Genomic DNA, 13,744 nt, shown 5'->3' with positions numbered 1-13,744 from the left:
TCGCCACTGTGAGTCTGACATGATCGTCTGCAACACAGGAGCACCGCAGGGAACAGTTCTGGCTCCGTTCCTGTTCACTGTCTACACCGCAGACTTCATGTCCAGCTCAGCATCTTGTCACCTGCAGAAGTTCTCCGATGACTCTGCCGTTGTCGGACTACTACTACTACTTTATTCTGTGCAATAACCGATATATGGTCATCCTGTGCAATTTTTTTTTTTTTTGAAATGTATGTGTATATTGTGTATATATGTGAGTAAATTGACTCCATAGTTTGTTTCTTTTATATATTGCTCTCTCTCTCTGCACTGTACTGCTGCCGCAAAAAAAAAAGGAAATTTCCCCATCGTGGGACGAATAAAAGAAATATCTTATCTTTTGTTGACTGGACTGCTGTAACTGTGTTTTTGCAGGAAGACAAAAAAAAATCTATCAGGAAACTGCAGCGTCTTCAGAACTTTGCTGCTCGGGTTCTCACAAGTACCAAAAGAGTCGACCACGTCAGTCCAGTGATGTGGTCTTAACACTGATAATGCTGATTGACCTCCTGACCCTGTTTGCACCAACCAGACCTTTCTGGTCATCTGTCAGTTTCTAGAGTTCAAACTAAACAATTTGTATTCAGCTTCTATGCTCCTCAGATGTAGAACAGAAAAGCCTATTTTTTTTTAAAAACCCAGGTTGAAGACTCACCTGTTCTTAGCTGCTGTGATCCATTTTCCTTCAAAACTTTACATCCGATCTGTTACTTTAAGCCTACACCGGCCTCCCCAAACAAGCTGTAAAACAGCTTCAGTACATCCAGAATGCTGCTGCTCGAGTCCTGACCAGAACCAGGAAGTATGATCACATTAGTCCTGTGCTCAGGTCTCTGCACTGGCTCCCTGTACCTCAAAGAATAGACTTCAAAGCAGCTCTGCTTGTGTACAAGTCTCTCCATGGCCGAGCACCAAAGTACATCTCTGACATGTTAGTGCCATATGAACCATCTCGTACTCTGAGGACCTCAGGGGCCGGCCTCCTGTTGATTCCCAGAGTCAGAACTAAACAAGGGGAATCAGCGTTTCAATATTCTGCAGCTAAAATCTGGAACAGCCTCCCTGAAGGCGTAAGACAGGCCTCTTCTGTGTTCATGTTCAAATCTAGATTTAAAACATTAACAACTGTTATAAAGGTTTAACACAAAGCAACAAACACTAAAATGTGTACTTTATTTAAAACATGTTTTAGATACTAAAGGGTTAAAAGTCTGCTTTGCCTTGTTTAGTAAATGCAGAACAATTAGAAACCTAATGGGGTATTTTAGGAAATGTTAGTGGCATGTTTCCATTTCAAGGCAGCAGCCTTTCTTTGCTGTGACAACTTTTGTCCATTTGGATACTTTTTTACAGAAAATGAGATTTCAGCTGCTCCGCACTCTTTTCTCCACACATTTCCAGTAGTCAGAAGCAGGTCTTAAAGGCAGGAAGGCCAGTCAGGCCCACATATTGTTTTTCCCATGAAGTCTGTTTTATTTTTTGCAGAATGAGGTCTGACCTTGTCCTCCTTAAATTACACCCTTCTCTGGGGAAAGGACTTGCCCTTCATAGCATCTCTCCAAAAGACAATATATATGGACATGCATGCATAGGAGTACCTTGATGCATGACTCCCATTCTGCAACCCACAGATGGAGACTCTTTCTTCTTTTCTTTTGATAACATTCTGGATATTTTTCACTTCTTTAGGATGACGAAGGTGACCTTCATTTTTTTTCTTGAAATGAACTGAAACATGGATGGAATACAGAACACACCAGAACACATCTGATTTATTATTTCCTCTTCGGGAAACCAATTTCCAGGTCACGTTTCAGGATCAGCAGTGGGTTGTGTTCACTGACCATGACTTTTAAGGTCCTTCCAAGACCATGCTGAGCATGGAGACATGGTGTTTTTCCTGTGCAGTGCAGCCTGAGACCTTGAAGGGGATGTGCATCCAGCAGCCATTTCTGTTTCTAAACTTTAAAGTTTCCTCACAAACAATAAAAATATTTAAAAAAACAAACAGAAAATGCCAAAACCCTTTAAATGCTTTAAACCCCTGCAAAGGGATTTTTAGACTAATATTTGGCACAGAATCCGAACCTTAAAGTGTTTCTCTGTGCTCCTTTTACACTCATAAATTCTACTTTAAATCTAGAAACTTTTCTTTAACTTTTTTACAAAATACAAATGAATGTTTTTACAATCAAACAAGTCAATATTTTACTCACAACACAAATTACACTGTAACCAAGAAATGTTGCAATTTATGAACAAAATAAGCTCACTTGATGTCTGCTGCACATTTTAAAATAATCGACACAGCAGCACGTATGCCGTCGTGCAGAATCTTCTCTTTGTTTCAAACCAGTTTGAAGATGAGCTTTGAGCTTCTGGGGTTCACAGCTGCTGATAAAAGATGATCAGATTAGGCTTTTCGTTTTCTTTTTTTTGTCTGTATTATATATGCATTTTTTTTAATTGCTATGCCTCCAAGATATTCGTTTGTTTACAACTAATAATTAGCACAGATGGGTATGTTTTGTCGCCTTGTCCCCTCATGCAATGACATTAAAGTTGAATCAAATCTAAAAAGCCAATTATTGCTCTCTACTGATTTTTGAGTTTGAGTTTTTGGTCATGTGACATACATTCAGGTTGAGCAGATAGAGTAGCAACATCTGAAATATTCTGATATATTTGTTGTATGCTTTTCCATCACCTTTTAAAAAATCTAAGGTAAAATTTTCAGCTTTTGGCTCTTGTGACTTTGCAGCACCTGTCTCAAATTTCTAGGCAAGTCTTTTTTAACCCTTTTACCTTTGTGTTATCTTAAATGACACCCCCCCTTGCATTGATGTGTTATTCCTACCATGACAAAGGTGGATAAAGGTGGAAAGATTTCATGTAATCCATGGACACCAGTGAAGATCACAAATCATTGAAGAAAAAAGGTTCAGAGCACTGTCTAGTGGGTCTAGATGACCCAACTCCCAATGTTAAAGTGCCTAGGATAGCACAAGGGTTAACACAGGAGATGTCGCCGGTCACACCTACATATAAGACAAACTCTTTGACATTCTGTAACTTTTCAACTGTTCATGTAATTAACATGAATCAGCTGAACTAGTAGAACATGTCCAACCTGATGCCACGGAAAGATTTAGTTAAACGTTACAGACGTTTTGTTTCTCCATATTTGTTCATCCACGTTCTGGATGGTCAAATGCAAACACTTTAACTGCTATTTACAGCAACATTATGGCCACATTTTTAGTTAACATTCTTACCTTTAAAGAATTAGAATGCTAAACATTTTTTTTAATGTCATGTGTCAAAGTTGCAAGGTAGGACGGACCGAGATGCTGGAACCCAGAAGGAAACACAGGAGAGTGAAAAGGTAAGTTAAAGTGTTTATTTTCCTGGATGAGGATCCGAGAGTAAGTATGTTGAAGTAGCTCTGGAGACATGAAGTTATGACGTGGTAAACAGGAGTCTTGGCTGGGAGTAGTAGCGTGGCTGGTCTGGTCCAAATCAGGAAGCAGAGCAGAGACGGGAGGAGGAGGATAGACTGCCAGAGGCACCATGACAACATGGCTTACATGACATTAAAAAAAAAAATGTCACTCCTACCATGAAAACACAGCTCTAATAACTAATTTTTTGTCTAATTTTACATCTTAAATGATGAGTTTTCAATAAAATATAAGTAAAAACCATTAATGAACCATCCTTTAATCTAGATTTTCTTTTTCTCTGACAAAAATCTATATCTCTATAAAATCAAAGCAGAGGAATCTGATGGCCCAAAAACTTTATGGCATTTTTGGGGAAAAAACAAACCCATAGAGATTTCTATCTCCATATTTGGGCAGACACAGGACAACTTTGGCTTTTGGCCCTCATCTTACTGTGTGTACGGTCAGGCAAAAGCCATGAATAGGTGAAAAAAGATCTGCACAGCCCTCTGGCTAAACCACTCAATTAGGACTCTTGATAAAACCATACTAGTTTATAAGCTACATTTTGTGATTTTGCTTTTTTCTGCTCAAAAAGAAAAAGGACGCCTAGTAAACATCATCTGGAGGGGGCCGAAGAGGTTTCTGAAAAATGTCTGTGTAGACTGAAGTCCCACTTTGATAAGATTTTGAGCTCTTTTCAAAGCATTTCCAGTGGTCTTTTAATCATGATTGTGCTGTTTTTTGTTCAAATATATATATGTGTATATATATATATATATATATATATATATATATATATATATATATATATATGTATATATATATATATATATAGTGAGAAATGCAGCTGGATGGTGACAAAGAGAGGCAAGGTAGTCCACATAAGAGGGGTCTCACTCCCAGAAGGAACAATATCAGACAATGGCCGCGTTTACATGGGCAAAAGTAATCGGAAAGAATACCTGATCGGATAGAAAATGCGTCATGTAAACGCGCCATTCGGAATAGTCTGCCCCGGTCAGACTCGTTCGGATCAGAATTTCTTTGAATATCTCTTATCTCCAATCGAGATAGGTGGGTAATACCGATCGTTTATCCGATCGTGGAGCATGTAAACGGTCATTCTGATCGTGTGTCACTGCTGCTCTGGTTTACGTCATGCATAGATGGTATTTCCCTGAGAGAAAGCCTTGGAGCGCATACGGGACCGACCAGCTGCTCTGCGGAGGCCCCGTGAAAAGCGCCGCTCCGCTCTCGCCCCGCTGGCTCTCCCCTGTCTTACACCCCTCACGAGGGAGATGCGGGGCAGGAGCGCTTCGTGACCCCCGATGCTCACTCGCTCCACTGGCACCCAGGTGAGCAGAGCAGCTGGAGTAATAACTTCGTGTCTGATGGGAGGAGGATGCTTGTTCGGTGTGTGTTTTTTTGTTTTGTTATGTGTGGGAGAATTCAGACTGCGAGCCGTCCCGCCGCTCTGGGTTAGCGGCTGCACGACTCAGGAGAGCCGCCAACTCACGCAGCGAGTTTAGGGAAGCAGAAATAATTGTGGTCCAGTGCTTTTCAACACTACTGTGCATGCCCTAATGATTCATTCCGAAAGTGTGAGCCATGGGAACGTTTGTTCTAATCGGAAAAAGGTTTTCTGATCCCATGTGCACGGGTGGATTTTAACCTGACCATTGATCCGATCAAGATATTCTGCCCATGTAACCGCAGCTAATGAGGACAGTTACAAGTACCTTGGAATTCCGCAGGCAAATGGCAACCTGGAGCAGGCAACAAGGAAAGCTGCAACAGCTAAATACCTCCAACGAGTAAGGCAAGTCCTGAGAAGCCAGCTCAATGGCAAAAATAAGACCCGGGCAATAAACAGCTACGCACTGCCAGTTATCAGATACCCTGCAGGAATAATAAGAAAGCTCCTCACCAGCATGGAGGGTTCCATCCCAAATCCAGCACCCTGCGACTGTATGCTAGCCGCAAGGAAGGAGACCGAGGACTAGTGAGCGTAGAAGCCACTATCCAGGATGAAACATCCAAGATCCATGAGTACATCAAGCTCAAGGCCCCAACTGACAGTGTGCTCAGTGAATGTCTCAGGCAATGGAAAGCAGAGGATACAGTCCTGGAGGACAGATCTTCATGGGACGACAAACCCCTGCATGGGATGTACCACCGGACCATAACTGAAGTGGCTGATATCAAGAAGTCCTACCAATGGCTAGAAAGGGCTGGCCTACAGGACAGCACTGAAGCGCTCATCCTGGCAGCTCAGGAACAAGCCCTGAGCACCAGAGCGATAGAGGCTCAGATCTACCACACCAGTCAAGACCCAAGGTGTAGATCTACCACACCAGACAACACCCACGGTGTAGATCTACCACACCAGACAAGACCCAAGGTGTAGATCTACCACACCAGACAAGACCCAAGGTGTAGATCTACCACACCAGACAAGACCCAAGGTGTAGGCTGTGCAAAGAAGCGCCTGAAACAATCCAGCTCATAACTGCAGGATGTAAGATGCTGGCAGGGAAAGCATACATGGAGCATCACAATCAAGTGGCTGGAATAATATACAGGAACATGTGTGAAGAATATGAACTGGAAACCCCAAGGTCAAAATGGGAAACACCTCTGAAGGTGGTAGAGAATGAGAGGGCAAAGATCCTGTGGGACTTCCAGATCCAGACTGATAGGATGGTAATGGAGAACCAACCAGACATTGTAGTGGTGGATAAAGAACAGAGGAAAGCCGTTGTGGTGGATGTGGCAGTGCCAAGCGACGGGAACATCAGGAAGAAGGAACATGAGAAACTGGAGAAATACCAGGGACAAACATAAATGCACAAAAATTCAATCTTAAGCTTGATTTTCTTTATATATGTCCTCCATCTTCAGAAAAAAGCCACAAGAATGTGCTAAAAATACCAGAGATAATCTTAAAGGGCTAAACAATAAATAACAAGAACATAAAATAGAAACGGCACAAAATAAAGCTAAACTGTCATAGAATCTCATTTCCAACTAAGTGCCTATTGAAATAAAAAGGTCATCAGTTGCATTTTATGACTCAAATATAAAGAGTGAAGAGACCAAAGCATTCATTCTGGGAGTTATTACTTGATACAATAAATGTTTCAAATGGGCACGAGGGACAACCAATAAAAACTGACCTTTAGAGAAAGTGTCCAAAAGAGAGAAAACCTAAACATCCTACCTTTTAAAATGAATCCTAAAATTAATTGGGAGCAAGTACAGTGCTGCTGAAACCAGTGGTGAAATCTTTTTTAATATGTTTGAGGTGTATGTAAGAGTTTCTGAACAAACTTAAATCAGGGACATTCCTTATTACTCGAAACTCTTGAAAGGAAGTGATTCACATGCTGCCTTTGACCCCAGAGTCCTGAATTTAGAAATATTTCTATGGTGATAAAAACAATTTTTACTCAACATTCTGACATGATCCAGATACGCTGCTTACAGCTCAAGGGGAGGAGTACAATGTGTGTCCTTTAAAACATGTTGTGTGATATCTATGTTGTGAAATTTTATAGGCTTTCTTAACTACAAATATTTTAACCCTTTAACACAGGAACTGTTGCCAGTGGCGCCCAAATAACACACACTCCCTGAAATACTGCCACTATTCACTTGATCAGTGTGAAACAGCTGATTCCAACTCAGAGAAAAGAAGAAATTCATATTAGCTTTGCGCCGTTATGTTGCACATTATAAACGTAAAGTGTTGCATATCGACACAAAGCTGCTTTTTTCCACAACATAATCAGCTGATTTATGTTGCTTATGTAAACACTTCACTACTGTATGCTGTTGCATTTCAGTGCGAGGCTACTTTTCCGTTTCAGAATCCACTGGAATCACATTAATTGTGCCAACAGTTTCAGAGTTACGGCAGTCAAAAGAACGTCAACACAGGAGCTAAAGCTTCAGTGTTAAAGGGTTAACTCATTATATGTATAAATAAATCAAACGTTCCAATTTTCCTAATTTAAAAAACAGCAAAAGCATCTTGAAAGTGAGTGAAGTGGTTTTAGCTCTGAATTCAATCTGGTGTTGTTTCTTTTTAGTCAAAATGATTAAAAGTTGTTGTAATTAGTCAGGGCAAATTCATGAAGTTAATGATACACATGGGGAGGGGCATTGGTTAGCGCCCTTGTCTTATAGCAAGCAGGCCCTGGTTCAAGTCCCGGCTGGAGGACCTGAACAGAACACATTTCTGTGTGGACTTTTTTGCATGTTCTCCCCGTGTATGTGTGGTTTTTCTCCAGGGACTCCAGCATCCTCCCACCATCCAAAAACATGCTTCATAGGTTACTCTAAATTTTCCCTATGTGTCAACGCGAGTGTGTGTGTGATTGTGATCCTTAACCCTTGTCCAGGTTAGGATCCGGAAGCCCCGTGACCGCCAAAGGGACAAAAACAGGTTCAGAACATGGATAGATGTTTTTTTTTCCCCCTCCTGACTATAGATGTGTGAAATTTGCTTTAATCTACCGGTGATTAGTAGGGATGGGTATCGTTAAGGTTTTAATGGTACTACTACTCTCATTGATGCTGCTTATGGATCCGGTATTTTAACGATACTCTTATCGATACTTTTTTAGGAAAATAAATAAATAAATAAATAACAAATAAGAACATAAAGTGTTTTATTTCCTCATTATGCAACAACATTGCTTTTTTAACAAAACATTTTGCTTACATACATGAGAATGTTATGATGCAGACCTGGAATGCATGTGGATGTGTTAGACCAGGGGTCTGAACCGGAACCTCTCAAGGAGACATTTGGATCAGTTTCCCACTGAGATGAAAGCACAGGGAGCCGCAACACTAGATGTGTTAGAAAAATGTTTTTGCCGATATATCACGATAGTTCATTTGGCAAAACTTGTATGGATTCAAAATGCTGTCAGGATATTTATTGAATTATTTAATTTGATTATTTGTATTCTTTATAAGTGTGATGTTTCCTTTGATCTTTTGTCCATTTTCCACAACCTTGAATAGACTTTTCTATCTGTCAAACACCAGAGTTAAGATGAATGAGATGATGGAAACAAATTCACTTTGATGCAGACTCCTTTCTATTTATTTGTCTTTAAATCCAATAAACCCAATAAAATATATTGAATTTATGGATGACAACTACCTTTTATTAGGATGGAGCTGTTAGTTTGTCTGGAATCATAGGCGGTGAGTCTAAGCCCCGCCCCCGCTTCTCTACATGTTAATTGATTTCCCCGTGTGCAATCCCCCCCCCTCCAGCGTGTTCTACACAGACCGCGCATAATACGGTCAGCGTAGCAGCAACGTGACAGGATAGTAGGGGCGCCCTAACGCAAATTTAATGAATTTTACGTGGAAATGGGGGTTTTAATCTAGGGGCATAAAAAGATTCTTTTACTTTTTGGCCGCTCACATGTCCCCTACGAGATCGCCACTGACTGTCTTTTTAGAAGAACTTTCCATCCCATAACAGACCCTGGTCGGCGTTCACAGCTGCAGACATGCCCCCTCCGCGTGCTCACGCTGGTCTCTCGCTCTACCTCACGGTGTTAAAGGCACCATGAGAGTCTGAGAACATGATAGTTTTTTTACTAAACCACAGAGAGCCGCAGCACAGGGAGAAAGCCGCACTTTGGACAGTTTGGCTCTTTCTGACATCGTATATCTTCGGTAGCGTTCGTGTGCCACGTACCGTCTGAACAACAGCGCCGCCCCCTGTGCACACAAACAGCCTGACAAACCTCTCCTCTTCAGCAAGAATAGCGAAATTAATATCATCATTAATTAAGGGTACTGTTGACTGACTTTGTGAGTTAAATTTGGCAGATAACGTTTCTATCTTGTGAGACAAAAAAAAAAAAACGACTTCTCCAGTGGATGTCTTAACAGAGGACATGAAGTTGGCTAATGTTAGGGTAGAAGATGTTCATGATAGAGTGACGTGGAAAACGATGATTCGCTGTGGCGAAAAGCCGAAAGAGAAAGAACATTCTAAAATATCCCCGAACCAAGCACCAGTTGGAGCAACTGGTGCTTGAAATATTCATGTTTTCTTTGTATGATTCTGACAAGCGCGTAAATACTTGCTTTCTTCTTCTGAGGGAAAAGCAACTTTAAGAAGCGTAAAGTTGCGCAGCGCCACCTTGTGTACAGGAGTATTTCTGTTTTACATTAAGCGCCATCTAATGTCAGGGAATGAAATTGCATGTTCGCTCGGCTCATCGTCAGCGAAAATCGCTGTGAACACAAAAAACGTGGCGAAAAACGCTGGCGAATATTCGTCCCGGTGTGTACGGGCCTTAACTCATCAAAAACTTTTCTGAAACATTTCTAAAGCTTTGTAAAACATTTACTGAAGAAACCTGAAATAATTGCTCAATTTAAATGCTTTTGAGAGCAAAAGCCTGTACCGTAACATGCTTTATAATGCACATTAGGAGTGTCTCTCTGTGCCTTAAAACCAGGAGTCCGTGCTTCCTCCGTCATCAGTTTGATCAGGTGGATCAGTCCTGCAGCAGAGTGTTTTGAGTGTCGCTTCTTCCAGAACAGGCCGGTTTCATCCATCATTCATTCATCAGGATGATCATTTTTCTCCACGATTGTCTTCCTCAGCTATCAAGATATTCTCTGGCTGTTTCAGAGTCAGCTGATGCCCTTTCTCCATGCAGGGGAACAAACTTCGGGTATAGTCATTCAGGAACTGGTGAAACCAGCTCTTGAAGGCCGATGGGCCCGCATGCTCCTTAACTCTGCCCCCCTTCCTCAAAAATTCCTGCAGCACCGGATGGAAAAGTCTCATGCAAGCGTCTTGAGTTGTCCGAGTTTTTGTGATAAACCGGAGGAGTCATGTGACTGAATAAGAAATGCGCAAATAATAAAAATAATGGCTTAGATTTATCTGCACTTTTTCTTGGTGCTCAAAGCGCTCAGTCCAGCACAGTCTGTCCATTATTCATTCACTCCTCATTCATTGTTGGTGATGGTAAGCTACTGTTGTAGCCACAGCTGCCCTGGGGCAGACTGAAAGAGGCGTGGCTGCCAGTTTGCGCCCATTTAAATCAAGATTTTTTTTGAATGTGTGTCACATGTGGCCAGTCATTTCTTTTCAGTATGTAACCCTTGTGCTATCTTAGATGACCCCCCCTTCCATTGACGTGTTATTCCTACCATGACAAAGGTGGATAAAGGTGGAAAGATTTCATGTAATCCATGGACACCAGTGAAGATCACAAATCATTGAAGAAAAAAGGTTCAGAGCACTGTCTAGTGGGTCTAGATGACCCAACTCCCAACGTCAAATTGCCTAGGATAGCACAAGGGTTAAAATGACAAGAAATACAACATTAACATTCATTTGGTGTTAGTTATTTTTTCCATCCATTTTCCATCTCATCAAAGGTCTTCTGCCCAAGTTATCCAGTGGGCCTTCAGTGTCTCACTGCAGCTCTCCTCACTTCAACTCATCTTGTTTTGCCAAGAAGAGCAACTTTCTTCATTTTTTCTGCTGCTCTTTAAATGTTGCTGCTGGAAAAAAAAAACCCTCATGCACGTCTACATTGGTCTACATGAGAGCTCATAATAGGATCCTAAATCACAACCCCACACAGCGTTATAAAGCAAAGTGTTGGAAAAATGAATTTAAACAGACTGCAGAACAGAGATTGGGTTTTGTGTTGCACTAATCGGTGGATGAAAATTGTTAGCTTAATGTCTTTCTTTTGTTGCTGTTTATTTGCTGCAGGAAAACAGAGAAAGAGTTCTGAGAGGACACACCAAGAAAACGTAAGTACAGGGTCTTGGTCACAATTATAACTAAACATTAAAACTGAAAGTAAAAAAAAGAAGATAAATATTTAAATGAAGACAAATTTGTTCTAAGTTTCTAGGCTAGCAGTTCAGCGTCAAATGTGTGAAGTAATGAAAGTAACAAGGATATTTCATACTTAAAATCAAGATTTATTCTAAGTATTTCTCAAGCTTAAACTAAAATAAAATTCAAAATATATTAGCCACAGAACTATTTATTTTACTACCGTGTTTTTTGCACTAGAAGGCACTCTAAATGACAAGGTGTACTGTCAATGAGTATTATTAATGTATTATCAAACTTATGTCAAATATGAGGCGCTCCGAAATTTGAGGCACATTAAAAAAGATAAGAGTCAGATTTAAGACAGTCAGTCAAACTTTATTAGCTACATTTACAGTAACTCTAGAACTTGCTTGTAATGCGTTACACATTAGAAGCATTAGCCGCGTTAGCGATATCACAAAACCTGTAACTTCCAAAATATTTTTCAAAACTGACTGACTGAGTCCGCTAAAACAAACATTAATGTGACTACAATAACTACCAACCTTGTTAGTAACTTGTAAAAAAACACAGTCCAACACTGTTACACGCTAACTCGTTAGCGTTTACTATTACACCCAACCTTGTTCACAACTCGTAAAAATGCAGACTGGTACCACTTAAACAAACAGTACCATTACTACGCTAACTCCCAATCTTGATTGTAACAGGTAGAAAAAGAAGGAAAAAAGCATCAGACATTGCTACCCGTTAGCTACGTTAGTGTATCATGATTAGGGCTGGGTTTCACCAATAATTTCCTAATTCGATTCAATTCACCAGAGACTGGATAGATTCGATTCCCAATCCACACAATTTGATTTTGAATTTGCAGTTTTACACATTTGTATAGAAATATATGATTAATAAACATATTTTTGAAGAAATTCATAATAATTTGATACACTGTAACATTGTAAAAAGGAGAAGCTCCAACAAAAACGTGTAGATCTTTATGTTCTGCATCTCATGGAGGGCATTTCAGATTGGCCACTAGGTGGAGCTCGTTTTATAGCATTACACTTTATTCCAGAAGATTTGAGCACGAAAGTTGCTTTTGACCACAAATGCTTACTTTTAAAAATATGTTTCCATAGAAGAGTTTGTAAAATTCCTGCCTGTGATTATATAAAGCTTTTTATTTCAGTCAGAAATGTATGTTTAGGTTGACCGAGCTTTAGCAGCAGCCATCCTATGGGATATTCCATTACACGTTAGCATCAGGCCAGTGGACTTTCATTTTACTGAATTTTTGCTTTAGGTCACTGGAAAAGGACAGGCATAAAAAAAGAATCTCTACTTTTTTGGATTGATTATGTTTTTTTTAAAAAGAATGGATCGATTCAGATCAATTAATCGATTTTATCAACACAGCCCTATTTACAATAACACCCAACCTTGTTTGCAACTCGTATAAAAAAACTGATACCACTAAAACTAACGTCATTGTGACTACGCTAACTCCCAACCGTGTTAGTAACATGTAAAAAATAAACACTAGCTCCATTTCAGTCAGACAACTCATGCAGTAAAGAAGATTTATTCCGTTTCCGTTTCTTTTAGTTTGGCATAAGGCTCCGTTCAGATACATAAAACAAAGATCTCCATAGAAAACTTTGGGTTTTAAAGCCGGGGAGGAGGGTGGGGTGACAAACGCAGAGCTCGCAGAAATGGAAGAAGAGGATTGGACCACACTTGGACTTAAGTAGGGTTAGGGTTAACGCTGAACAGGTGAGTTGATTAGACTGAACCGCCCGCAGGGAGGAGTAACCAGGTAAATGCACTGCTCGAGTTGCCTGCCTGAAATACTCCCAGGGTCGTTCTGGACATTTTGACAGTGCTGTGTTCCTCTAAAAATTGTTTTGACATCAGTAAGCACAACAATAATTAATGCATACATAAGGTACTCTGTACTTAAATTCACGTTGTTTTTGTTATTTTCTGAAAAAAATTAAGGCTTTTGAGTGTGTCATAGTTAATATTTATACACTTGTACATGTTGGACATCCAGATTTATTTAATATTATATTCATTATTTTTGTTATTCTTGCACTGTAATGGTGATGCTTCAATGACAATAAAAGCAAATCTAATCTAATTTTATAGTGTGGAAAATGTGGTATACGGTGGAGGAATCCTGCATGTGAAAAAACGGCTGAATTTTATCCTGGAGTTTCATTGTTACACACATGCTAGATGCTATGAAGTTTAACAGTGAATAAAACATGTGTTGGACTCATTTTAAAGCCACATAATTGTGGAATAAAACAAATTCCTTAAAATACACTGACTGACAGTTCAAAGGTGTCAAGTGCTTACCTCATAAACTGTCTCTTTTCCACATTTCAGTCTGATCGAACGGCATTGCTACAGG

The sequence above is a fragment of the Oryzias latipes genome, chromosome 22, assembly GCF_053564925.1.
Source record: "Oryzias latipes strain Hd-rR chromosome 22, Olatipes_Hd-rR_3.1".
Classification (NCBI taxonomy): Eukaryota; Metazoa; Chordata; class Actinopteri; order Beloniformes; family Adrianichthyidae; genus Oryzias; species Oryzias latipes.
Note: the sequence above shows the minus strand (reverse complement) of the source record.